This window comes from Microcaecilia unicolor, chromosome 7, assembly GCF_901765095.1.
Source record: "Microcaecilia unicolor chromosome 7, aMicUni1.1, whole genome shotgun sequence".
Lineage (NCBI taxonomy): Eukaryota > Metazoa > Chordata > Amphibia > Gymnophiona > Siphonopidae > Microcaecilia > Microcaecilia unicolor.
In genome coordinates, this window is record NC_044037.1 from 97050685 (window position 1) to 97077916 (window position 27232).

General features: G+C 43.6%; 1 protein-coding gene across 6 annotated transcripts in view; it reads right to left on the reverse strand.

The window, feature by feature from the left end:
• Positions 1–6006, reverse strand: part of LOC115475173 (zinc finger protein 184-like) — a 94111-nt gene extending 88105 nt beyond the window's left edge. For all 6 annotated transcript variants that reach the window (XR_003942961.1, XM_030210936.1, XM_030210938.1 and 3 more), the window contains exon 1: positions 5928–6006. The gene's annotated coding sequence lies outside the window, so the exon portion shown is untranslated. The remainder of the gene's footprint in view (positions 1–5927) is intronic.
• Between the last annotated feature and the right edge of the window lie 21226 nt (positions 6007–27232).

Below are 27232 nucleotides of genomic sequence, written 5' to 3' on the forward strand. Positions count from 1 at the left end.
GCCAGACCCGCGACCATTCTTCTAACGTTCGGAGATCCCTTCTCATCTTTTCTACTCTCTAAAGGGTATCCACTCTACTGGCTATTTTCGTGTCAACCACAAAAAGGCACACCTTTCCTTCCAACCCTTCAGCAATATTTCCCACAAATGTATTAAACAGAATAGGCCCCAGCACCGACCCCTGAAGAACTCCACTGCTCATCTTCCTTTCCTCCGAGCGGATTCCATTTACCACCACCCTCTGCCACCTGTCAGTCAACAAGTTTCTCATCCAGTTTACCACTTTCGGTCCTAAGTTCAACCCTTTCAGCTTATTCACGAGTCTTCTGTGGGGGACCGTATCAAAGGCTTTGCTGAAGTCCAAGTAGATTACATCTACCGCACGTCCTTCATCCAGTTCTTTGGTCACCCAGTCAAAAAAGTCAATAAGATTCGTTTGGCAGGATTTTCCTTTGGTAAAGCCGTGTTGCCTCAGGTCCAGTAACCCGTCGGTTTCTAGAAAGTTAACTATCCTTTCTTTCAGCAGCAACTCCATTATTTTTCCTACCACCGACGTGAGGCTTACCGGTCTGTAGTTTCCCACTTCTTCCCTGTCTCCACTTTTGTGATGAGGGACCACATCTGCTCGTCTCCAATCTCATGGAACCTCTCCCGTCTCTAAAGATCCATTAAATAAATCTTTAAGAGGTCCCGCCAGGACCTCTCTGAGCTCCTTCAGTATCCTGGGATGTATCCCATCCGGCCCCATAGCTTTGTTCACCTTCAGATTCTCCAGCTGTTTATAAACTCTTTCTTCCGTAAACAGCGCAGTGTTCACTCCATTCTCAGAAGTTCCCTCAGCAGCCGACCGCGGTCCTTCTCCAGGATTTTCTTCCGTGAACACCGAAGAGAAATAATTGTTTAGCACGTTCGCTTTATCTTCATCACTCTCCACATAGCCATTCTCATTATTTTTCAGTCTCGCAATTCCATTCCTATCTCTTCTCTTTTCTCCTCTCCTTTCTCCAATATATCTGAAAAAAGTCGTCACCTCTCTTTACATCTTTAGCCATTTTTTCTTCCGCTCGCGCTTTCAAAAGCCGTATTTCCCTCTTCGCTTCTTTGAGTTTAATCCAATAATCTGTTCCGTGATCCTCTCGTTGCGGTCTTTTGTATTTCTTGAACAAAGCCTCTTTTGCTCTTATTATTTCAGCTCCTTGTTTGGAGAACCATATAGGCTTCCTGCTTCTCTTGTTTTTGTTTACTTTCCTCAAAAAAGGATCAGTTGCCATATTTATAGCAGCCTTTAGCTTGGACCACTGTTTTTCCACTTCTCCTAGCCTTCCCACGCCAACAGCTCCTTCTTCAGGTATTCCCCCATTTTATCAAAATCAGTATATCTTAAATCCAGTACTTTGAGTTTTGTGCGTCCGCATGTGAATAATCTTGAATACTACTACTTGTACTTTTGAAGAGATTTCCTCCATGCAACTGCTTTGGATGATATGGTACGATTTCTGTTTTTTGGTTGAATCATATGGTCGGAGACCTATAGTTTATGCTCCCTCTAGAGGACAACTTTATATCTGAATTTCTGCTTGATATAAGCTGCTATATCCCCTATATTTGAGATGAAATATTGTCTTGCTGTTCATCTTTCACAGGCTACAACATCAAGAGATGCCACGTGGTCTCCTACTGATCGATATTAAAGACAGGCTTTGATGAAAGTATGTCAGTGCTAATTAATCCTCATCACATTGTGTTTGGATTTACACTTTTTCAGCTTATCACATTTATAGTTACCACATTCATACTGCTCTTACTCTCACAGCTACGTGTAGACCATGATTGTCCTATTTCCTTCACTGTTTCTATTGGCACAACCTTTTGTGGTACACATACACTTTGCCTTTTGTCTAATTAGCTAAACAAGTTATTCCTCACTGTTTGCAAACTTCTTTCTTTTTGTGTGATTATCTATGCTCACACTTAAGTATTTTCCTGGGGTCGACACACTTGTACAATCTGACATAAAAGGGTCTCTTCCCTATGATCCTTATCCTACTTCTGAGCTCCCACATCTAACCTCATCTCTTCTGGATTCTCTAGTGTTACGTGTACTTTCTTTAAGATTGACTCCGTAATTCCCTCTGTAGACTGCGTTATCTCTTTTGTTTTGATTATTGACACACTACCAGACATTTCAGATTCCAACCAGGTCAGTGTTTTTTCTGCCATTGGTTTCACTATAATAATTATGAATTCATTTTTAATGTTTAAATTCTATTATTTGTTTTTAACTCTTTTACACATACACTTTGTAATATGCATACATATTTATTGCCCTTGTTTTCAGACTTTTGAGGCAGGCACTTTGCAGAAACACTGTGCCATGTCAAGCCTTTTAAGGATAAATTTTGTGTTTTGAGTTATATCATCTGCCTCGTGCCCTTTGGAAGAGTTGTTATTGGCTACACTACTCCCTCGATTTTGTGACTAAACAGATAAGCATTTCTACACAGATATCTAACAGAGCTTTATTTTGGAGCATTATGGTTCATATTAATATAGAACATCTGAGCAGTTGCCTCATACTTATCCTGATCCTTTCCCTATTCATAATACAAGATCAACCCCATAGAGATCCTTTATTTAGCAATGAATTATGGTGAATAAATACAATCTAACTTTGTTAAATGCAAAAGAACTAATAATCATTAAAACGAACATGCAGATATATTTGCAATAAACATAGACTATACATAAATGCTGAGATTCGCTGATAATTATGGTGGTTGTTTTAGAAGCTGTACTCCTGTTTTGGACATCTGAAAACTGGAAGACATCCATATTGCATAGACATCTAATTTTACAAAGGCAGGCTATGGATGTCCAATACTGAAGTGCATCCATATGGAAAAGGGGTATGGTCTGGGAGTGTTTTGGACGGGACTGAGGGTTCAAAATATGGACGCCCAACTCCGATCACAGAAGAGGAATGGACATCCAAGTCTAAAAAGATAGACATTCCTATTTAGACCTGGTACTTGTCACGTCCAGGTTACAGAAAAGTTTCTCTAATTGAGCAGTTCTCCACTGAACGGTGATAAAAGAAGTCACAGTAGGCATTTTTCAGTCTCTGGAGTGCTCACAAATACAAAAATAAAATAAAAAACAAACAAAAAAGATGCAATGGGACAGCACCCTCATAACCTCTGGACTGGTTGCTTTAACCATTAAGCTATTGTTCCACATGGTCACCTGTGTGGCCTTTTATAATGTGGACGTTCCTTTGGTGCCACACTACAGAATGACACGGGGACAGGGATCCGCAGTAACCGCGGGGATGGGGCGGGGACAGAAAACTTTGTCCCCATGTCACTTTTTACTTTGAAGTATGTTAATGAACTGGACTGTTATTTATGTTTGCTTGATGAAGATGACAATATTTTTATTTTTTGGAAAAACAAGCAAACATGCTGGAAAACAGGTAGCAAAATTTGCATGAGGGATCCTGTACATCCTGCTACCAGCACATCTTCTAAGAAGGTATCTTCTATTGCAGGAGGGACTGTGAAAGACAGGAGAGCTAGACTGAATCCTGAAATTGTTGAGGACTTCTTATTCGTCTGCAGATTTAAAAAATCTCCCCTCTAGGGCATACAGAACGGGTTGTATTTTGTACCTCTGGACAATTTAACAGGGTGGATTAGGATTGTAGGATTCCTTGGGGTAGTAGAAATCAGCTATTGTTGGAGTTGGAAGGGTAGAGGGTGGTGGTGGGAGGGTTATTATAGCTGCTAGCTGTTATTACTGTTTTCTATTTGTAATTTATACACAACAGTTGCACAGCATATTGTTCCTTTTTATACTTTAATAAAAAGATTTAAATATAAAATCATAAGTGTTTGAGACTTCTGCAGATGAGAACAGAGCTCACGGGGATGGGGTGGAGGCGAAGACAGAACCCACGGGATGGGGTGGGGACAGGGACAAATTTTGTCTCCATGTCATTCTCTATGCCACACAGACATCCATGACCCTCATTTTGCCCCATTCATAATTTGGATGTTTCAGTTTGTAAAATGGATGCTCATGCTGGATGTTTCCAGCACATGCACATCGATCTCACATGTATTTTAGAACACGTCGTATCCAGTTCTAAAATACATGTGAGACGAACGTCCATTTGTGACGTACTGACTGGGATGTCCACATTCTGAGTTGGACGTCCTTTCTAAAATGCCCTGCCATATTACTATATTATTCTCTCCTGCCCAAAATAAAAAGAACTACATCAACGTCTTTCTTAGGCGAGCCTTCAATTTCTCAATTGGACAACAAGTAACAGATGAAGAGGGCTGCTGGGCCTAAACAAAATTGATTTTGGATACCATGCCAGTAGCTCTGTGATATATATGGACCCAACATAGAAAATCCAAATTTCTTGTCAATTTGCTTCAATGGTGGTGGGGGGGGGGGGGGGGGGGGAGCTTGCTGGAGGAAAAGGAAAGAGAAAGAAATGGGGAGGGGGAGGAATCCACCTTGATAAGGCAGTGCACATGGAGCCACTTAATCAGAATATTTGGAGCCCTAGCAACTGCAGAAGTGGCCCATAAGGAGCACTGTTAACTAAGTTTCTCCAGCAGCTCTGTTGAGAGAATCAATTAAAAATTTTAAATATATATTTTTTTTTTTGGGGGGGGGGGGGGGAGAGGAATAGGGATTGAGAGAGGCTACTGCTGGGGACAGGGAATGTTACATCAAGGCTATTGTTGTGGTGGATGGGTAGGTGATGAACAGAGGCTTTTGGCAATGGTTGCTGGGAGAATATGGACTAGCAGTAGAATGGAGATAAAACTACATCTGCTGGGGCAGGTGGTCAATGAACAAAAGATAAGTAAGGCTGCAGTTTCGGGGGGGGGGGGGGTAGGTGGGTGAACCACCCCACCCACCCTTAGCAGCTACATCTTTAGCTTCTCCCCCATTGCCCCAAGAAAGCCTAAAATCTCTCTCCATTGTCAGATACCCTGTGGGCGATGAGAGAAGAGCAGTAACTTCTTATCCACTCCTCCTATGCTACTGTAATAAATAAGTTGCTGTGCATCACCTTGAGTACAAAATGAATGTACAATTTATAAATGTGTAAAAATAAAAGTTCCAGTCATTCCAAGTCTAGCTCCTAGAGCCTAAGAAAATCTGTCAACCCCACTATTAGGGTATTGGTATTTATCAGACAAGGGTGTCTGGGAATACAGAATCAGTCTCAGAGGTACATTTGTGTGGCAGAATGGGTAAATTTACTTCTCTGTTGCAGTGGATGTTCACAGACCACATGTTTATCTGATAGAGAAAAGTATTTCCCTCACCCCCCACATCTTATGTCAGATGTTTGGTGGGGGCAGGAAAGAGACAGGCATTATGAAAGTATATTTATTTCTCCATGACAGGAAAAGTTGGTATAGTATATTTCTCTTTACAGTGTTCTCTTGATTTTCTATGTGGTATCCTGGGGCAGTCCAAGTGTATGTAACACCATATGCAAACCTTCAAATGTATGCCCCCCCCCCCCCCCCCATCTCAGGGCGACTCAAGGAGATTCCTCACCCCCATTCACATCTACCATCTTTCCTATCATCCCCCCCCCCCCCCCGCCCCAAGGTGTCCAGCATCTTAGATCCCCATATTCCTACCCTTCCCCCGTTTTCAGTGGTTTTCTTTCCCCTTTCTGAACCCGTCCACGCAGCACCTACACAGTAGTAGGCTTACCCACAGAACCCATTGTGCCCAGCGTGTGGCCTTGAGCATGGAAGGGGAGACGTTGTTATTGACCACAAAGATACCAAATCACACGCATTCGGGAATCGGGGGACTGATCTCTCCATAATCTTACCATCTCCCTGGAACACAACTTACTCCCCCATCCCCACCGGTCAAACTCATACCTGAGGTCGCCCACCAACAATCCCACAGCTTTCCTTCTCCGGTGCCCCGTCCCCTATGACACAAGTAACTCTCCCTCTGAAGGCTCCCGCCTTGCCGGAAACAGTAAATTGCGTCAGAGGAGAGCGGGACGCCATAGAGAACGGAGTTTGCGGGGATGGAAATAGGTACCACCTCCTCCTACCTTCAATAATTCAGCGCAGCAGCACATACTTTCTGGCCAAGCTGAAAAAGCTGCCAAAGGGGAGGTTAGATTGAAAAGGACGGCATGACGTCAAAACGTTGAGGTTAATCTCTGTTTCCCTCCACTGCACAGCCGTCAATGACGGCCCGTCATCCCTGTACACTCAAAACAAAGCAAGCAAACCTGTGAACTGCTGCATCCACGTTGTTGTTCTTTATTGTTGGTAACATTTTTATATTAATCTCACTTATGTTTTCAAACATGCCAGCTTGTGCAGCATACGGATGTACAGAGGAAGTATAATAACGGAATAACGTTTAAAAGGTAGAGTAGTAATTTGTTATAAAACGTAATCAGTGTGTCATTTGGAAGGGTTGACACCCTAGCACGTGTTGTATTTACCCTCCTGGTAAAGGGCCACTAAAACTGGCGTCATGTTACGAGATTCAGGTGCTCAACATTCAGAGTTTCTATCTATCTATGTTTATTTCCCACATTATACATGAATTAGGTTGAAACCTGGGAGCACTTAAAATCTTTTTTTTTTCCTGCGCCTAGATCCAAATAGAAAGATGGTGTGTGAACTTGCTCCTTTTGTTTTACGGAATGCAGTAGTATATTATAAAAATGCACTTAATATTTGTATAAAAATGCTACAGCTATGAGCCTTGGTTCCCTGCCTAGACTTTGGTTCAGGCTCTAAAATGAGGGAAAAGCTTACAGGCCTGTGTGGCTCTTGCTTGAACTCCCAGTGTTGGAGCACTGCAGAGAACAACAGGAAACACAAAGGTGGGGGTCCAAAGGACAGAGTGACATTGTGGTCAGCCATGGTGTGAGAAAGGAAAGGTGTAGCTGGATGCAGGGTCTTGCTTAAGATTTGTGGTCAAGCGAGCTAAAGACAAAACCATGTTAGCAAGATAAAAGCTACTCATTAGCATGAGCCAATCAGTGGTAACCATAACATTAGCATAGATCAAATCAGGTATATCTACTGTCATATTATCCATATCCTGAGGGCACCTATAAAAATCAGAGTATTTCCTGGTTTAAGCTAGAAAGAAGGGTTGCCACTCTCTCTCTCTCCCCAAGGGAAACCAATGTGACCAGCAGAATTGACAAATTACCTAATTGCTTTCCCTTGTAAAACCTTTAATTGGTAAAAGAAATTATAAAAGATTAGGAACTAATTAACACCTGTTTGCAGCTGGATTATTATATTCCTATAACTAATTGATTGTACGTGCCTGTTGTCAATCACTGATTTGACTTGTATCTTGGCAAATAAACTCCTCATCCCAAATGATGATCTGTGGGCTTCACTTAATGATGAAAGGCTGTAAGTATAAATGCTTTTGCTGTATCAGGCTATCTTTCACTGCATTGTATAACTTGTAATCTAAATCCAGTTTGTCATAAGGCTGGTATCTTTTCCTTAGACCTAACGTCTCTCTTAGTAGCAATTCCTTTTAGAACTTCACAATTTCTTGATTACCCCAGTACTAGTGCTATTTAGAGATGGAGTCAGATTTGAGGTCTCTGAACCCCTACATTAAAACATATTGTTTATTATTACTATTTAAAAGAGAGAGATTGAATAGCGAGGGTGGAGCTACCTTCATGCAGAAGTCCAGAGTAAGTCTAAATGTTCCAACATTTTCCAGTTCTGTGATATATATTTATTTCTTCTTCAAGTCTGTTTGGTTGTAAAAGGCATTTGGGGGGGGGGTGGGTTGGAATTGATGTTGGGGTTTAATCTTTGTCTCCTGGCTGTGTGTTTGTATTTAGATGAGTCCCAGGAATAATGATGGCTAAGGGAAAGCAGCAGTAGAACAACTGGAGTTGAATGACATTTATGTTTTCCAAATGGTGATGCATAGCTTGATGGGATGTCCTTGTTGTAAGACCAGAGTAAATTATTTCTTAGCTTCCAGTTTAAAATTAACCAAGGAGGAACAAATCTGATGGAAGGAAAATGAGTCAGCATGAGTTCAGCAAACTAAAGCTAGCTGTAAAACTATTAGCTGGTTGATATTCAGCAGACGTTAACCAAGTCAATGCCAAGCTTCCTAATATGATTTGATAACAGCATTTTCTCAGTTATTACCCAAATGCGAACACAATTATAATATTAATTATATGACTGTGTCTGCCTCTGAGGGCAGTTAGGTTAACCCATTCATACAATAATAGCTGCAGTCCACAATTTGGTAATTGTCACAAGTTCTTTGCCTAGGTTTCCATCAGAGCCCTTTCTTCGACTGTGTCGCATTCTCGAGGGCCTTGGCATTCTATCAGGTTCTCGAGGCGGAACTGAAGTTCGTGAGCCCTTGGGCCACTGCAGAGGAGCAGCAGTGGCAGGCAAGACCACCCTGGAGCTGGGCATACGGAAGGACCGGACTGGAACTCTGGATTGGAAGTAGGCAACTGGAACCGGCAGGACAGGATCCGCTTCACCTGCGCTTGGCCACCGTTCCGCTAGAGTTGAGCTCCAGTGTGCAGGTGGCCGGCAGGACTTGTAGGACAGGGCCAGAACTGGAGAACCAGAGGACCCACCCTGGGTCTAGGAAACACGAGGGAGACTAGACTAGGAACTAAACACAGACAGTGTGCTGCTGCACAGCCACTAGCAAGACCCAGAAGACAGACCAAGGAACACAAGGCGTACAGAAGCTAGTGTTGCAGGAATTGATGCATGAATTACCCCTATTGTTAGCAGAATCTGTGGTACTTCAGGAGTCAAACAGCACACACCAGAATGAGGGAGAAATCTTCTTTATTTGCCAGCAAACAAAGTAGGACATCAGCATTAAGTCTCTTCTTCTCTTTCTCAGCTCTCTGTGTCTTTGTGGCTTCTGTCTCAGCTGCTTCTCTTCTTCTGCTGTCTGTCTTCCTTCAGCTCTCCTTCTTCTGTCTGTTCCTTCTGACGTAAGCTGCTTCTGCTCCCTCTTATATACAGTTCTAACCTCTAGCCCCCCTTACTTTCCAGATGGTAAAGAATAGATTAATTACCTTGTCTCAACCAATCATCTCTATACATATGTTCAAAATATCAGTTACATAGGTTCCAGACATATCCTAAACTGACCTATGACCTGGGGCCTCTCACACTAGACATTGTGGCTCCCATCTCTTACATTTTCATTATGATTAATTTCTCAGCTATTGCTTAAACTAAGTTCATTTAGGGGCTAAGGGACATTCTCATATTCCTAGTCAACTTCATACTAACTGCTAACTGAACTCTGGCATTCATTAAGGGGTCAAGGGCCAGTCTTACTTAATGGCATACAGCTATAGTTTGTTATTACTTTCAGGACCATTCCTACATTTACCTATAATTAATCAAGACTTTTCTTGACCCTTTTCACCTATCAGCTCCATACATTAAACCAGCCAGGACTGCAGAAAACTCAAACCATATGCTGACCTTTCCACTGCAATCCTACTCAGAACGTAAGGCAAAGAGTTGAACAAACATTAGATTTAAAAAGGTATTCTACATATTAACTACACAGAATAAACATATTCTAAAATACACAGAACTCAGAATTCCTTATAACAAAATCTACATATTCTAAATATCAAGAACATCTAGAATTATTTAAACAGCTTTAAACTACAGTATGTCTGGCTCATGCTTTGTTCATTCATAATAGTATACAGATGTGCCAGCATTTAGCAATCCATCACTCACAAAGGGTGAAAGAAGTTTCTGTCTCTGACCTTTCTAACCTTTAGCCTGGCAAACGTAAAATTTCTAAATAATCTAAACCAGATGACATTCCTCCATCACTTTACTTGCAAGGTGAAAAGTTGAATTCAAGCATCAAGCTTTTAAACCCCAGATTTTTAAACAGAATTAACACTTAATATAATTTCTTATATATGTATAATTATGCCCATGCTGCCTCATTCCCCCCTTTGAGACTAAAATCAGCTTATGCAGAGATAAGTCTCACAACTCAAACTCTGGAGATTATAGTGATCCTAACTAGGAATAGACTTGTGAATCACCATTACCCTACTTGTTAAGGTCCGACGGCATACTGCCGAAGCACATGAGGCCAGGAAACAAAACAACAACCCTGCTAAAACTAAGACTATTAGGGAAATGAACAAAGGACGTATCCAGGAGGTCAATGACCACCACCAGGAGGTAAGGTCTAATCCTCCTCGGTAATCCTCCACATTAAGGCTGGCCAACTGTAGGACTTTATCCATAGCATGCCTAACTACATGCGTCCTATTTATGACAATGGTACAGCACTCTGAAGAATTTAGCACTGTGCAGAGGCCACCGTGGGCTGCAAAGAGGTAGTCAAGGCCCATACGGTTATACCGAGAAACTATACTTAATTCATTAATTTGATCCTGCAATGCATTGACTACCACGTTCAGCTCATGAACTAAAACATGGAGTAGGGACTGAAGTCTCCGGGTAGCCATGCCTAGTTCAGTAATACCCGCTACCGGGCCCCCAATTGGAATCCAGGCCGTGGCAGAAAGGGCTACAAGTCTCTTTTTAGTCAGAGGATAAGTAGAGTTAATATACTGGAGGGCTAATTCAATCGCCTCATCCTCTGTGGCAACGGAGGAAGGTAAGGACAAGGCCTCTCGCTTAGAGCTGTGCGGAGATGGTGGCTTGAGGAGAGGAATAACTTTAGGAAAATAATTCAAGGTTACCAATACACAAAAATCATATGTGGGGGGAAGAATCATGTGGAGGACATTATCACAGAGCCAGTAATGACCAAGGAGAGGGCGAGGAAAGTTCCCAATAAATGTTGGCACAGGATGGACATTAGGATGCCCATAATGCGAGCCCCTATCCCAGGGGGAACTAAGAAGAAATGGAGACTTTGTACACCATAGGTGCCAATCCCCAATTGTGACAGGCTGCTCATATGTTGCAACCCTTTCATACCCCGGGGACTTATGAAAGTAGAAAATAGGCCGGGACACTATAGTCTTCTCAGTAGTACGGTTAGGAGCCAGATAATCACCTTGGTCATAATCTGCAGGTATGGTAGTAGGGCACATAGGAGTACCTGGAGAGACTACCCACACAGATTCCCCTTTTTCTGGGAGAACATTAGTATAGTTACAGGGAATGGGAAGAACAGTTGAGATGCTTCTTGTTAAACAAAACACTCCAGAAGCTGGATAGGGAGATGTAAAGACTGGCCTTAGAGAAGATTCAGAGGGGGAAGTAGCATTATAAAAGGACCACCAAGTATAATCCTGGCTCCAAGGGCCTGAACTCGAAAAGTAGGGAGGTATAAGAGCTGGGAGCTGCACAGGGACAGGTACAGCTGGGACATCTGTAGTATAAGGAGAAAATCGGGAACACACAATACAAGGGGAAGTAATCTTTGCCTGGCTAATTAGTTCCTGGACAGAGTGTAACCAAAGGTTGGAGCGAGTTGGGGTATTAGGAACAAGGAGGCAAGGAGTAGAAAACAACAAAAGCACCCAAACTACTAACATTTTCTTTCTTCCTAATCTAAAACAAATACAGCAAACTAATTAAGCAATAATATTTCAACAGTCTGTGCTAATCACAGATTACTCTAATATAATGTTCTCAGTCTTTGAGTTCTTATACCAGTTGGGATAGACCCTCAACTGACAAGGATCAAGCTCTCAAATTCCAAGAAAGCCAGAATCAGGGCAAGAAAGAGTCTCAGTATGAAGCCGAAGTTCAGCAGCTCCTGCAGTATTCAGTTGACCCTTCTTTTCAGCTAGTAGATTCTTTGGTTCGGGTCAAGCGCAACTTCAATGGCTCCGCTGGATCTCTTTCTGCTCTCCACTGTTTAGGCTCCGTCTGATCCGTGCTGGGCTCAGTCTGGTCAGCAGACTTAATTCGAGACCAATGGACCCATGGAGTTATCCCTGCTACCTTCACAGCTGTAGGGGTAGAAAGCAAAACAGTAAAAGGTCCTTTCCATCGGGGCCCCAAAGGCTGGAGCCTCCAGTCTTTCACCCAAACTCTATCCCCTGGCAGGAAGGAATGTACCTGAGCCTGGAAGGGGACAGGGTTTATTTCTCTCACATAAGACTGAAGCTCAGAAATTATCCTGCCCAAGAGGGCTACCTGCTCCTGCACCTGGGCAGACCCTAAAATCCCTATGTCTCCCTTAATTCCCTGCAAAATGGCTGGGGGCTTCCCATACACAATTTCAAAGGGAGAGAGGGCTGTTCCTTTAGTTGGGGTGCATCGGAGGCGGAAGAGGGCTAATGGCAGTGCCTGTGGCCATTTCAGTTGGGTTTCCTGACAAATCTTTGCTAGGCTATTTTTCAAGGTTCTGTTTGCCCGCTCAACCTGCCCTGAACTCTGGGGACGATAGGCACAATGCAATTTCCAAGTAATGCGTAATGCGCGGGACAGGGCCTGAAGTGTAGCTTCAACAAAGGCGGGACCATTATCTGAACCTATGGCAAGGGGCAGTCCATACCTGGGGATGACATCCCTAAGGAGGGCTCGAGCTACTTCTGTGGCTTTCTCAGTGACTGTAGGATATGCTTCCACCCACCCAGAGAAAGTACAAACCATGACCAAGAGGTATCGGAGCCTACCGCTCCTGGGCATTTCTGTGAAGTCTATAACTAGGGACTCAAAGGGTGTTAGTCCCCTGGACTGAACTCCTGGTGGAATACGGGGTCCCTGACGAGCATTATTCTGGGCACAGAGAGTACATCGGGCAGAGGCAGTGGCAACCAGACTATCCAATCCTTCCAGCACCACTACTCGACTGAGTAAGCGGGCTAGTGCTGTTTTCCCTAAGTGTGATAGGTCATGAGCTTGAGACACTACAGGCCAAGCTAGGTGGCGTGGCACCAGAACTCTGGTATCAGGGAGATGTAACCAGCCATCAGGTCTCCTTACTGCACCTTCCTCTTGAGCCCATTTCTCTTCCGTTTGGGTATACATAGGCGTCCATTCTTGCAGTCGAATTTGGAACAGGGGAGTCACAGTACTTGCTGAGGGTCCTCGAGCAGCTTCCTTGGCCACCCGATCAGCATGGCGGTTCCCTCGGGCCACTGGAGTATCTATCCTTTGATGTCCCCTGCAGTGAATGACAGCTACCTTCTTAGGGGCCCAAACAGCCTCTAGCAGCTGAAGTATTTCAGGTCCATACTTAACAGGTTGGCCTGCAGCATTTATGAGTCCCTTTTCCTTATACAAAGCTCCATGAGCATGTAGAGTTGTGAAGGCATACTTGGAATCAGTATAAATATTGGTCACCAGTCCTGCTGCTAGCTCCAGAGCTCGTATGAGGGCCACAAGTTCTGCTTTCTGGGCTGAAGTTCCTTGGGGCAGGGCTCTTGCTTCTATCACCTTGTCCTCTGTCACCACAGCATAGCCTGCCAATCGCTTGGAGTTCTCCACATAACTGCTTCCATCTGTGAAATAAATTACATCTGGGTCCCTCCAAGGAACATCTTTAAGATCTGGTCGACTGGAGTACACTTCATCCATGGTTTGGATACAGTCATGATCCGGTGGTCCCTCAGATGCTGGCAAAAGAGTGGCAGGATTGAATGTAGCCACTGTTTCCAGGTGTATCCGTGGATTCTCACACAAACTAGCTTGGTACTTAACCATACGGTTATTTGTAAACCAATGATTGCCCTTATACTCCATGAGGGTGAGAACTGCGTGGGGGACTTTAACAACCAGTTCTTGCCCCAAGGTCAGCTTATCAGCTTCCTGGACCAGTAAGGCTGTTGCTGCAATGGCCCTCATGCAGGCTGGCCATCCTTTAGCCACTCCATCCAGCTGTTTAGACAGGTATGTAACAGGCCTCTGCCAGGATCCCATCATCTGGGTCAGCACACCCAGAGCAACCCCCTGTCGCTCATGGACATACAGTGAGAAAGGTTTCTCCACATCAGGAAGGCCTAACGCAGGGGCTTGGAGTAGGGCTTTCTTTATGGCAATGAAGGATTGTTGAGCAGTAGGTCCCCATTCAAATGGTTCTTCACCCCCCTTTGTGGCCTGGTAAAGGGGTTTCGCCATCAGTGCAAAATTTGGAATCCAAATTCTGCAGAATCTGGCTGCTCCCAGAAATTCCCTAACTTCCCTTCTGGACTTGGGTTGGGGAATTGCAGCAACCGCTTGCTTCCTACTGACATCCAGTCTCCGACTTCCCTGGGAAATGCAAAAGCCCAGATACTTCACTTCTGACTGACAAAGTTGGGCCTTTGAGCGTGAGACCTTATAGCCTGCATCCAAGAGTAGCTCCAGCAATTCTCTGGTAGCCTCAAAACACTCTTCCTGGGTCACTGCTGCAATCAGGAGGTCATCTACATACTGGAGTAAAACTCGCCTGGAAGGCTCAGATTTAAAAGTCTTAAGGTCTTGTCCTAGGGCTGTCCCAAAAATGGTGGGGGAATTCTTGAACCCCTGTGGCAGGCGGGTCCATGTATACTGAAGCTTCCTTCCTGTTACTGGGTTTTCCCATTGAAAGGCGAAAAGCAGTTGACTGGCGGGGGCCACCCGAATACAAAAGAAGGCATCTTTTAAGTCTAGTGTCGTGAAATGGGTAGCTCCAGAAGGTATCAATCCCAGCAGGACATATGGATTAGGCACTACAGGGTGTAATGAGATAGTGGATTTGTTGACCACTCGTAAGTCTTGGACTGGCCGGTAGTCCTCAGTCCCTGGCTTCTGAACTGGCAACAGTGGCGTATTCCATGGAGACTGACAAGGTCGAATAATTCCATGGGACAACAAACGATTCAGGTGTGCTTGAATCCCTTCCAGAGCCTTTCGGGGAATTGGGTATTGGCGAAGATGGATTGGCCGGGCACTTGGAAGTAAATCTACATGGACAGGAGGAATATTTCGGGCCAACCCTGGGGGATTATCTTCTGCCCATACCCCACTGACCTGAAAGCTGTCTGCCAGGGGTAGGTCAACTTGGCCATGCGACTGATGCAGCCGCCATTCTTCTTCAAGGGGGCAGCAGAAACTCAATATACCCTTAGGGCTGGATGTCGGGGGCCGAAAGGAGACTGAAGTCTGGCCATCAGAGTCAAAGGAAATTTGGGCCCTAAGCTTGGACAGCAGGTCTCGACCTAACAAAGGGATTGGACAGTCTGGCATATACAGGAATTCATGAGTAACTGTGTGTGAGCCTAATTGGCATCTACGGGTCGTCAGAAAGGGCCTCCGGTTCTGCACCCCCGTGGCTCCCACCACTCGGACAGTTTTTCCAGACACAGGCGCTAATCGCTCCGTCACAACAGAATGTTCAGCTCCTGTATCAATCATGAATGGAATTGAGCGGCTCCCTATAGTTAACTTGACCATAGGTTCCTGGGAGCCCAGTTTGTAGGAACCCGGTCTGTCCTATTCGTCCCATTCTGCCATCTCGGCTATCCCGATGATGTCAGATTCAGGAGGCTCATATCTTCCCTCTCGAACTCGGCCTCGGCTTCCTCGATCTCCTGGTCCCCTTCTCAGTCCCTGGCGCCTCTGGGGGCATTCATCTTTCCAGTGCCCTCTTTCCTTACAGTAGGCACACTGGTCCCTCTCCAATCTTGGTCTGGGATTCTCCCCCCTTGGCCGGGATTGATTGAAGGAATCTCGGGGCCTGGCTGGTGGTCCGGGGTCCCACTTTGGCTTCCCATTAGCTAGAGGTCGACCTCGGTTAAGGGTGGAGTTAGTAATGGCTGCCGCTAAAAGGTCGGCCTTCTTCTGCATCTTCCGGTCAGCCTCTCGGCGCACCTCCTGATCCCTATTAATGAAAACCTTGGTTGCGATCTCAATTAGCTGGGTGGTATTCATCCCTGCCAATCCCTCCTGACGCTGCAACTTCTTCCGGATATCTGGCATACTCTGGGCCACCAATGCACTATTCACCATTCTCTGGTTTTCTAGTGCTTCAGGGTCAAAGGGGGTGTATGTTCTGTAGGCTTCAATTAGTCGCTCTAAAAAGGCCCCAGGGGATTCAGTTGCCCCTTGGAGAATTTCAGAGACCTTTGCCAGATTAATGGGCCTCTTTATGCCTTTCCTCATACCTTCCAACAAGTCCCGGCAATAGCCAGACAACAGTTCATAGTGCTGCTCATTATTTGAATCCCAAGCTGGAGCTGCACGAGGGAACCGAGCTCTAACCCATTCCTCTAGGTTCTGTGTCCCCTCGGGAGCACGCGCTCGCGTGATGGCCTCAGCATTTTGTAAAATCTTCCGCCTCTCCTCAGTTGTGAAGAGGGTCAGGAGAAGTTGTTGACAATCAGTCCAGGTTGGGTTATGGGTGGCCATAATGCTAGCCACTAGGTCCACCACTGCCTGAGGCTTTTCAGTATAAGAGGGGTAATGCGTCTTCCAATTCAGGAGATCGGTGGTTGTGAAGGGTACATACTGGTAGGCCTGTGCCTGTATAACCTGACCCTCATTATTAGGATCCGGTCGAGTGGTGGTTACCTGATGCAGGGGCAGAACTCTCGAGGAGGTGGGAATGGAACCTGAGGTAGAGCTAGGAGCTATCCTCCTATCATGCTCAAAAGTGATTGCAGCAGGTCTAACCCATTCAGTGGAGGTGTGTTGAAACCCTGGGGGATGGGGAGGGGTACTCATAGACTGAGAGGTGGTCACAGGTGATTCAGTCCATTGAAAGGGATGCCGGGCCCCTAATGAGTGGGTAGGGGTACTAGAGGGAAAGGCTGGGCTGTCGGGAGTTGAGGAGTCAGGGGGTGCAGCCCAAAGCGGGTCTTGGGAGGTTAACAGGGGAGAATGTGGCAAAGAAGGGTAGAGGCTGGCTGAAAGGTCCACCCTAGGATGTGACGGGGTTTGCACAGAAGAGGAGCTATCCGGAGAAGCCTGTGCTGGAGAAGCTTGGGCTGGGCGGCGTGGATCTCTGGGGGTGGCACGGAACCCCAACAATGGGCCATAAGGTGGTGGCTCAAGATCTGAGGGGTCATCAGAGAGTATGGGTTTTTCGGACAGGGTAGGGGCGGAAGCCACCGATTGGGTGGTAGGCTTCCTAGGGCTCTTTCCCTCTTCCAATTTAGATTTGCTAATCTTTCTTTGAACACGGCCTAACATGAACTTTACTGGGGATCCCATATAAGTTTTCAACCAAGAGGGAGGGTCAGTCACAAGGCTGTCCCAGGAATCTATATAGGGGAGTTGTTCAGAATATTCTGGTTCTCCTACAATTATGCTGTAGACCTTCCGGATTACTTCAATATCTAAGCTGCCACTAGGGGGCCACCCCACTCCCATAGATGGCCACTCAACTTCACACAAGGTTCTTAGAGTACTTGAGCTTAAAGTCTGTCCATAATCATTAATTAAAAATCCTTTCTTGAAATTCTTAAGCATACAATCTAGGGGAGTATCAATTTGTCTAGATGATGTCCCTCCCATAATGCTTACAGTTACAACACACAAAAGGGAGGGAGTTTTTGGATTTGTGGTAAGGGGTCCACAGATCCGAGACACAAGGTAACACAAACAACAATCGTTTCCTTCTGTCGCTGGCCAATTGAACTCGCGTTAATTGGAAACGCAGCTATAAGAAGTCCGCACTCATTTAACATTCAAGCATCACACAATCCCACCCAACAATTTCAAATTTCTCAGATACAGATAAGCTCAAGCGGTTTCGCTTCTAATCTCCACTAGACTAAAAGCTATTAAGGCCTTCGCTGAGAGTTGATCAGACTCCCCTTCCCTCAATTTGTGAGGGGCTGGTTTACAGTTTCCTAGCTAGGATTACAATACAGAATACATACCCGGCGAATGTTCCTCAGTCAGTTGGGTGCCGGTTCAGGATCCCACTTCTGACACCAAGAATTGTTGCAGGAATTGATGCATGAATTACCCCTATTGTTAGCAGAATCTGTGGTACTTCAGGAGTCAAACAGCACACACCAGAATGAGGGAGAAATCTTCTTTATTTGCCAGCAAACAAAGTAGGACATCAGCATTAAGTCTCTTCTTCTCTTTCTCAGCTCTCTGTGTCTTTGTGGCTTCTGTCTCAGCTGCTTCTCTTCTTCTGCTGTCTGTCTTCCTTCAGCTCTCCTTCTTCTGTCTGTTCCTTCTGACGTAAGCTGCTTCTGCTCCCTCTTATATACAGTTCTAACCTCTAGCCCCCCTTACTTTCCAGATGGTAAAGAATAGATTAATTACCTTGTCTCAACCAATCATCTCTATACATATGTTCAAAATATCAGTTACATAGGTTCCAGACATATCCTAAACTGACCTATGACCTGGGGCCTCTCACACTAGACATTGTGGCTCCCATCTCTTACATTTTCATTATGATTAATTTCTCAGCTATTGCTTAAACTAAGTTCATTTAGGGGCTAAGGGACATTCTCATATTCCTAGTCAACTTCATACTAACTGCTAACTGAACTCTGGCATTCATTAAGGGGTCAAGGGCCAGTCTTACTTAATGGCATACAGCTATAGTTTGTTATTACTTTCAGGACCATTCCTACATTTACCTATAATTAATCAAGACTTTTCTTGACCCTTTTCACCTATCAGCTCCATACATTAAACCAGCCAGGACTGCAGAAAACTCAAACCATATGCTGACCTTTCCACTGCAGTCCTACTCAGAACGTAAGGCAAAGAGTTGAACAAACATTAGATTTAAAAAGGTATTCTACATATTAACTACACAGAATAAACATATTCTAAAATACACAGAACTCAGAATTCCTTATAACAAAATCTACATATTCTAAATATCAAGAACATCTAGAATTATTTAAACAGCTTTAAACTACAGTATGTCTGGCTCATGCTTTGTTCATTCATAATAGTATACAGATGTGCCAGCATTTAGCAATCCATCACTCACAAAGGGTGAAAGAAGTTTCTGTCTCTGACCTTTCTAACCTTTAGCCTGGCAAACGTAAAATTTCTAAATAATCTAAACCAGATGACATTCCTCCATCACTTTACTTGCAAGGTGAAAAGTTGAATTCAAGCATCAAGCTTTTAAACCCCAGATTTTTAAACAGAATTAACACTTAATATAATTTCTTATATATGTATAATTATGCCCATGCTGCCTCACTAGCAGGAGCAAGGACTAGGGCAGCATACACACTAGGCAGAACGGGGATCCGGGAATACCCACAGGCTAGGTGGAGACAGGATACAGGAATAATCACCCCGAAAATACACACTAGCTAGACAGATACAGGATTCAGGATATACACTCAGGATATACAAGCAGGGTAGGCACACAGGCTAAGCAAGGCAGGACTCAGGGTAAAGAGAGCAAACCAGGAATAACAGGCCAAGGGTCTTGGGCAGGCAGCACAGCAAACAGAGTAACCAGGAAGAACAGGCCAAGGGTCTTGGGAAGGTAGCAGAGCAAACAGAGTAACCAGGAAGAACAGGCCAAGGGTCTTGGGCAGGCAGCAGAGCAAACAGAGTAACCAGGAATATCAGGCCAAGGGTCTTTGGGCAGACAGGAGAACAGACAGAGTAAACCAGGAAGAACAGGCCAAGGGTCTTGGGCAGGCAGCAGAGCAAACAGAGTAAACCAGGAATGCAGGCCAAGGGTCTGAAGCCACAGCCATTCCACACACTGACTGGGGAACTCACAAAGGCTGAGGCTTCGCATACAGACAGAGAACAAACCCGGACAAAGGCTTCACCCCAACCCAGGGTAAGCCAGGGACAGAGGCTTCACCCCAACCCAGGGTAAGCCAGGGACAGAGGCTTCACCCCAACACAGGGTAAGCCTGGAGCAGAGGCTTCACCCCAAACACAGGGTAAGCCTGGAGCGAAGGCTTCACCCCAAACACAGAGTAAGCCAGGAAGGACCTGCAGTCCACAGAAAGACAGTGGCAGGGAAGACCCCCCACGGAAGGACAACAGACACAGAAAGAAGCTGGGCAGGAACCCAGAGAGAGGCTAAGCAGTAGTGCAGCAGACAGTTACTAACCTGACCTGGCCTAAGAGCATAACACTATGCAAAGGCCCTGACTGCAAGCACAGCACTTCCTTATGAAGGCTCTCCCTGATGAGTCACCAGCAGCAGGACAGAAGCAGGAAGTACCCTGACGCCAAAGTGAGGCTTGACACACATAGGAAGTGAGCCCACAGGAAAGAGAAGCAGGAGCCATCTTGGAAGCTGGCACAGAGCCGGTGGAAGCCATTTTAGATGCTGGCTCCATAGAGAGGCATAGCCCACACAGGTGAGGTATAGTGTAGCAATCACCACACCCGGACAGAGTCAAGACTAACACAAAGGCAGACAGAAGCCAGCAGAGCTGCTGACCCCCAGAAAGAAAGTAAGGTTGAGGGTGGTCACGGCCACAGACGTGAAAGACTGCTTTTGTTAATTAAACCTGTGGCAAACAATACACCGCCAAAATATAAAATAGCAAGCCGCCAAGTTCATACAAAGTTAATTATTTTTCAGTGGAAATTAAATCTGTTGGCTGCCTGCTATGTGAATATTCCATCACTCTTTCATTATTGCTACCAAGTATTACATATTTAGGGCATATGCCTTAAACATAGATTGTTTAAATTAATTTATCTAGACCTTGCATGCACATGGTATTGCTTGTTAAATCCAAAGGTAAAACATAAGGGTGGTTAAACAATTTGGTATAAACTGTGTTGTTTATGACTTTACTCTGGGTCCTACTGATCTGTACATCTGTTGTGTTATTTTGGTGAATGGAAACAATTGGGTGGGCTTATAAGGAGGGAGGGCACAGTATAAGTCATCACAAAGACAAAATATAAGAAAACCGATGCACTGCATTAGGGACTTATAGCATTTAGTTATGTTTAAACAAATGAGAGATCTGCATGAAAGAAAATATTTATTTTTATTATTTTGACTTATGAGAACCGCTTGTCCCTGAAACATGCTCAAAACAGAATAATCCATTTGTACAAAAGAGATGAGGTGAAGATGTCATTCCATGTACCCCAATGTAAGGAGAGTTTAATTTTACTACCAGGCTTCCCAAGGTAGATTACAACAACAGTTAAGATGAACCCATCAGTAAACAGGATATCCTCACTGAAATTTGGCCATGTATTATTGTATTGTATAGAACAGTGTAGAAAAATTAGCACAAAATACAGCCTTTATAAGTGCTGTTTCTACTAGCTAAAATAATTTTTGAAGCTGTTTTAGTGATATTCAGTTTTTATTTTATGATATTTATATCTATATTTGGGAAGCTTTCAAATAAATTAAAAAGCTATCAAATAACAACAAAAAAAATAAAATCTTTTGTCCTCCACATTTTAAGGCACTGCCAATCCAACTGGAACAGCTTTTGACTTTTTACAGATGGACCACACATAGGCAGTCCGTTATTTCTAATTATCTTTTGCTATTGTTTTCAATAGTGTTTGCTATTGTTTTGATTGAACCAGTGTGGCGGCAATCTCCGCCTACTACCAGCAAGCGCCACCTAATGGCTTCAACCCATATAATGAGCTAGATAGCCTTGTACCCTCTCCTGTTCTCAATCTAACCTCCTTGGATGCAGTGAGGCTCACACCAAAGATTTATGACATACTGACACATCCACGTGCCAGCAGCATTAGAGGTCACCTGATCTACTGGCGCATGCATGTGATGATCTCCAAATGCAGCCAGATCACTACACGTGGAGGTCGCCACACCCACATGCTGGTCATTGGTCTATGCATCAGCTTGGGCAGAGACAACAAGTGCGGCTGGGCTGAATTATTGAAGTGAAGACTGGTGGACTTGTTGCACAGTACTGTATGCCACCAAAGCAGTAAGTGTTAAATAACGCACAGGGAGTTATTTTCTTCTTTTTTAAAATTTGCGCCGGTTCTACAATTAATTTTACGCATAAAACATTTGCATAAACTTGGAGGTGCATAGGTTATAGAGCAATGAAATTAAGCTGCTTTGAATAGAACTTAAGCCAACTAAATAAGTAGTAGTAGTATATGCATGAATGGTGATAAATTGGTGATGGTGATAAAATAGTGATATGGATTGTTAGTTCAATTAAAAAAAGTATTACTTTATTCTTTTTGTTTGGTTTTTATCTTTGTTTTGCTTTAAAAAAAAAAAAAGCTGCTCCTTTCTAATTGTAAAGCAAAAAAGCTGCATGCACTGTCTACTGCAATGATTTATATGTAGTGGACATGCTCTGCCGCTCACAGCAATGATTTAAATGTAAATGCTAGATTTGCTTTGCTCTGTTTTTAATCTAAGGCAAATGAACTACCCCATCCCAACTACAAGGAATTGGGAAATAACTGCTTACAAAAACGCTCACAGCAATGACTTATATATACTTGCTTTCCTCTATCGCTCAAAGCAATGATTTAATGTAAAAGCTGGATTTGCTTTGCTCTGCTTTAATTTAAGGCAAACAAGCTACTCCATCCTAGTCATAAGGTAAAGGAGAATAACTGCATGCATAGCTCACAGTAATAAGTATATAAGTACAGGGGTACATGGGCACTGCCATGCGGGGAGGAGACCAGGGGTCTATCGAGCCCAGTGCTCTGTCTCCGACGGTGGCCAAGCCGGGCCCCGGGAACCTGGAAATAACCCAAAATTTGATAACGATCAGTGGTCTTTTCCTTTGGGAGTCTGTCCGGACCCCCTTTGAACTCAGCGAGGCCAGCTGCCGTCACTACCATTTGTGATTGCTCGGCCCTGCTTCCTTGAACTCCCTTGAACTTAAAGCAATTGAGCGATCACTTTAATTGATTTAGTGTAGATGTTCCGCTTGTTCTGCACTGCATACTCTTTACACTCCTGTTTTAGCAATCGCCGCAGTGTCTTAAATGCGGATATGAACTCCAGCAAAATACTCTTAATCATCTATTGGCTCACCCTAATCCTACACATATATATAACCTTCGATACAGATGACAACTACCACACAACTCACAAATCACACATCACTCACACACACACACACACACACAGAATGTCCGCCCAAATAAGCAACAAAGACCACGATAAGTTCAAAGCCCATGGACACCAACAAAGAATATCAAAAGAAGACTCCAAACCAGCACACCAAGACAACAGACAATTGATAAAAATCACCACAAACCCGAACCCAAGAAAGAAACACCAATTAATACAAATAGGATACACTAATGCCAGATCGATAATCAGAAAAACCACATCGATAACTGACTGGATAACGGCAGATCACCTTGACCTCCTTCTCATCAACGAAACTTGGATACATGACTCTAAAGATCCAATAATCCTAGAGCTTTGTCCACCAGGGTACAAAATCACTCATTGGACAAGAGAAGGAAAAAGAGGTGGAGGTATAGCTATAATCTATAAATCCCAATTCACAATTACAACTACAGCCGAATCGATCCTCCCTCAACTCGAAATAGCCTCAGTCAGAGTTACACACCCGAACTTGCATGATCAATTAAATATAATCCTATTCTACAGGCCCCCGGCCAAATGGCAAGAAGCACAGATACACTTTACGGACTTCATATCAAATACTTGTCTATCATCCCAGAATATCATCATAGCAGGAGACATTAACCTCCACCTTGAAGACACCAACTCAAATAACGTACATGAATGCAAGGAATTCCTCCAACTTTGGGAGTTCCACTGGCCTAACATGCAGCCCACCCACAAACATGGACATACATTGGACATCATAACTCACAAATTTTCATCAGACGCGAACCTCACAATCAAGGACACAAAATGGACAATCACACCATGGTCAGATCACTACAAAGCAAACACCTCCCTCCTCTGGAAAACAAAAGAGAAACAACAAAAACAGGAAAAAAGAACCTACACAATGAGAGGCAAAATAGATCCTATAACATTTTGGCAACAAATATATACAGCCGAATGGACAACAACCACAGAATCACCCCAATTCTTACAAGAATGGGATAACAGATGCAGAACAGTCCTAGACAATATAGCCCCGCTCCAAACCAGAACCTTGCATAGGATTAGCTCTATCCCATGGTTCAATGAAGAATTGAAAGAACTAAAAACACAGGTCAGAAGACTAGAAAGAGCATGGAGCAAAAAAAAAGATGAATATACACTTAAAGAATGGAAGCAATTACAAAGAAAATACAAATACAGCATCAGAATACCAAAAGAACGTATTACAAAACCATAATAGGACCAGATTACAAAGACACACAAACTCTTTTCACTCGTAAACAACCTCCTAAACACCACAAGGGTAACCTCGAACAACACAGACACCCCATCAGCAACCAATCTAGCGAAGTATTTCAATGAAAAAATCACAAAGCTCCAACGCATGATACCAAGTAACACCATTGAATACTCAAACATCCTTGAATGCCTAGACCCAATACCCGGGGAATACCCAGCTGATTGATCATGGACCAATTTTGACTTAATTTCAGTAGATGAACTCACACACTGGCTCAAAAAGTATGCCAAATCTCAATGCAAACTCGACATCTGCCCTATCAGCCTAATAAAAGCTGCACCCAAACAATTTAAAAAAGACCTCACGACCCAAATAAACTATAGACTCCTACATGGTCTCTTCCTCACGGAAAATGGAAACATACTACTCACTCCGCTGCCAAAAGATGCCAAGAAAAGCACAATGGACTTAACCAACTACCGACCAGTCGCCTCTATCCCACTCACTACAAAGTTGATGGAAGGCATAGTGACGAAGCAGCTCACGGATTATTTGACCAAACACTCAATTCTACATGAGTCACAGTCAGGATTCCGATCAAATCATAGCACCGAAACCGTACTAGTGTCTGCAGTGAACTCCTTCAAAAAAACAATTGCAACCGGCAAGAACATACTCATATTACAATTTAAAATAGACTAACAGGCAATCACAGCACATCATCCATGTATAATAAGTGTAGCAATTTAAATGAATGGAACCACTGAATATGAGGATAAAGATAAGATCTAGTGGTGCAGAAAGAAATAACTTATAAAATAATAATAGTAATAGTAAAATGAATTTATAAAGACAAAGACAGTGTCATGTTCTCTTGGTGGTAGTTACTTCCTGCTCAAATTATAGTTCCAGCCTGGTGGCAGGATCTAACCATAGTAGATGCTGTTCCTCCAGTTCCCTGTAGGATTAAGGATTTAGAGGAGAAATTCATCAAGCAGCATTATGGCCTTAACGTGCATTAAGGGAAAAAGCACATGCTAAAAGCCCATAAGTATAGAATGAGCTTTTATCATTTAGTGTGCTCTAATTCCCTTAACGAGTGTTAAAGCCATAACACTGCTTGATGAATTTCCCCATTAGTTTCCGGTGGTTCATTCTGGTACAGGTATGTTCTCCTTAAGCAGTTGTACTGTGCAATGACTCAATTTTTCATCCACTTTTATGTTTTACCTTATAACTTTCTTTCTTTTAGTCATAGCAGATTATAATTTTCTTTCCAAAACCTCACCCTGATGTATTATGCCCCTGTTCATGATTTCTTGGTTCAGGTTTGCTGCGGGAGTTGTTCATGTTCTTCTTGCTGTTTCCATGTGGTTCTTCCTTTGTGAGGAAGGGGAAATTTGTGTCTAACTGTTTTTTCCTTGCCTTCTGCTTTGGGAGGAGTATACTGACTGACCAGACAGCAGGCTGTCCTATATAACACAGTTCAGTTTGTGCTCTCTATCCCCACCTGCTGGTAGATGGACACAACCATTCATTTCTGGATTCATCTGCTATGACTAAAGGAAAGTAAATTATCAGGTAAAAACAGGTGTAACTTTGAGTAAGAACATTTGTGCAGGGTTGGGCATTATTATAGGAGCCTCTTGTATAAAGTTTGGGATGTTGTATTTATTTATTTATTTTAATTAACCACACTGTTGTAAAAATTACTTTGGCAACACATGTTGAAATGGTAAAGGATGATGAGAGAGGAACTCCATGGACATATTTACAGGTGCTCCAGTCATTTGACTAGTTAACTGGAAATCTAGCAGTGTTTATACTAGGACATATTTCTATTATATATTTACTGTCTGAATTTAATATTCATTTTCTGTTCTTTTCTAGAATGCTCTGTGGAACACTGAAAGTGATGAACTAGGACAAATATCACTGGGATTTTCTGCCAACAATTTGTGCTATCTTTCTCAGGTGGATCCCTTGGGAGATATGGACTATCAAGGTCAATGTGGTGAACTTTTCCAATGAACAAGGGCAGCAGATATGTCAGGAAAAGGTGAAGGAGAAACTTGGTGAAAAGATTAACATTGTGAAAGTGATAGATCTTCCAGAGATTCCATGCATTCAGAAGTGGACAATGTTTTTTTATTTTATTTTCCATATTGTCCCTACAAACCAGTCCATACACTTGGGTTATGCACTCCTGCTAGCAGGTGAAGACTGAGAACTAATGAGTAATTCTGTGCAGCTCACTGGTCAGCCAGTATTTCTCAGTCTCCAGCAGGTGGTAGGTCTGTTATCTTGTACAGGTAATTATGGTCTGATAGGAATTTGAAATAGCTGACTAAGGACCATATATGTTTGAAAAAAGAACAGAACCTGTCTGAAGGAGCAAGTCTTATTTCACTACTATATTAACAGCCTGGGGTGTAACATCTGGGGGTCCCAGCCCCCGCCCCCCCCCCCAACTCTTCCCCACTCATCCTAATTTTATTTATCTTTCTCTAATTGTTGTGCCTCAGACCTTTCCTTTACATGCCCATACTGAATTTTCTTCTCAGCAGACAGCCTTAAGAAGAAGAACAAAAAAAAAAACCACCTCATTTCCCTTTATTGTTAGGTTTCCATCTGTAGTAACAATTTGCTCTGTAGTGTTTTGTGCTCCTTTGTTTCCTCAATTAAGCTATTGATAAGTTGTTGTTGGGTTTTTTTTTTTTTTTTACAAAGCCACTGCTCTCTTATGGCAGTGCAACCTGAGAAGAACAAGTGTTGCTGTCTGTGTGGGGGACACTGGTCTTCAGCAGGAAATTGCCTGGTCTGTGAGAACAGGCTGGCAAATCTTGCTTCTACAGTGTGAGATGTTGTTGGAGGAACAAAGTGACAAATTCTCAGCCCGGTCAGTGTCAGCAACATTTGCTTCGAAGTGGTGCTAGATGCAGTTTTTGGCAGTGGTGAGCAGCGGCAGCTTTTGCCTTCTGCACATACTGTTTT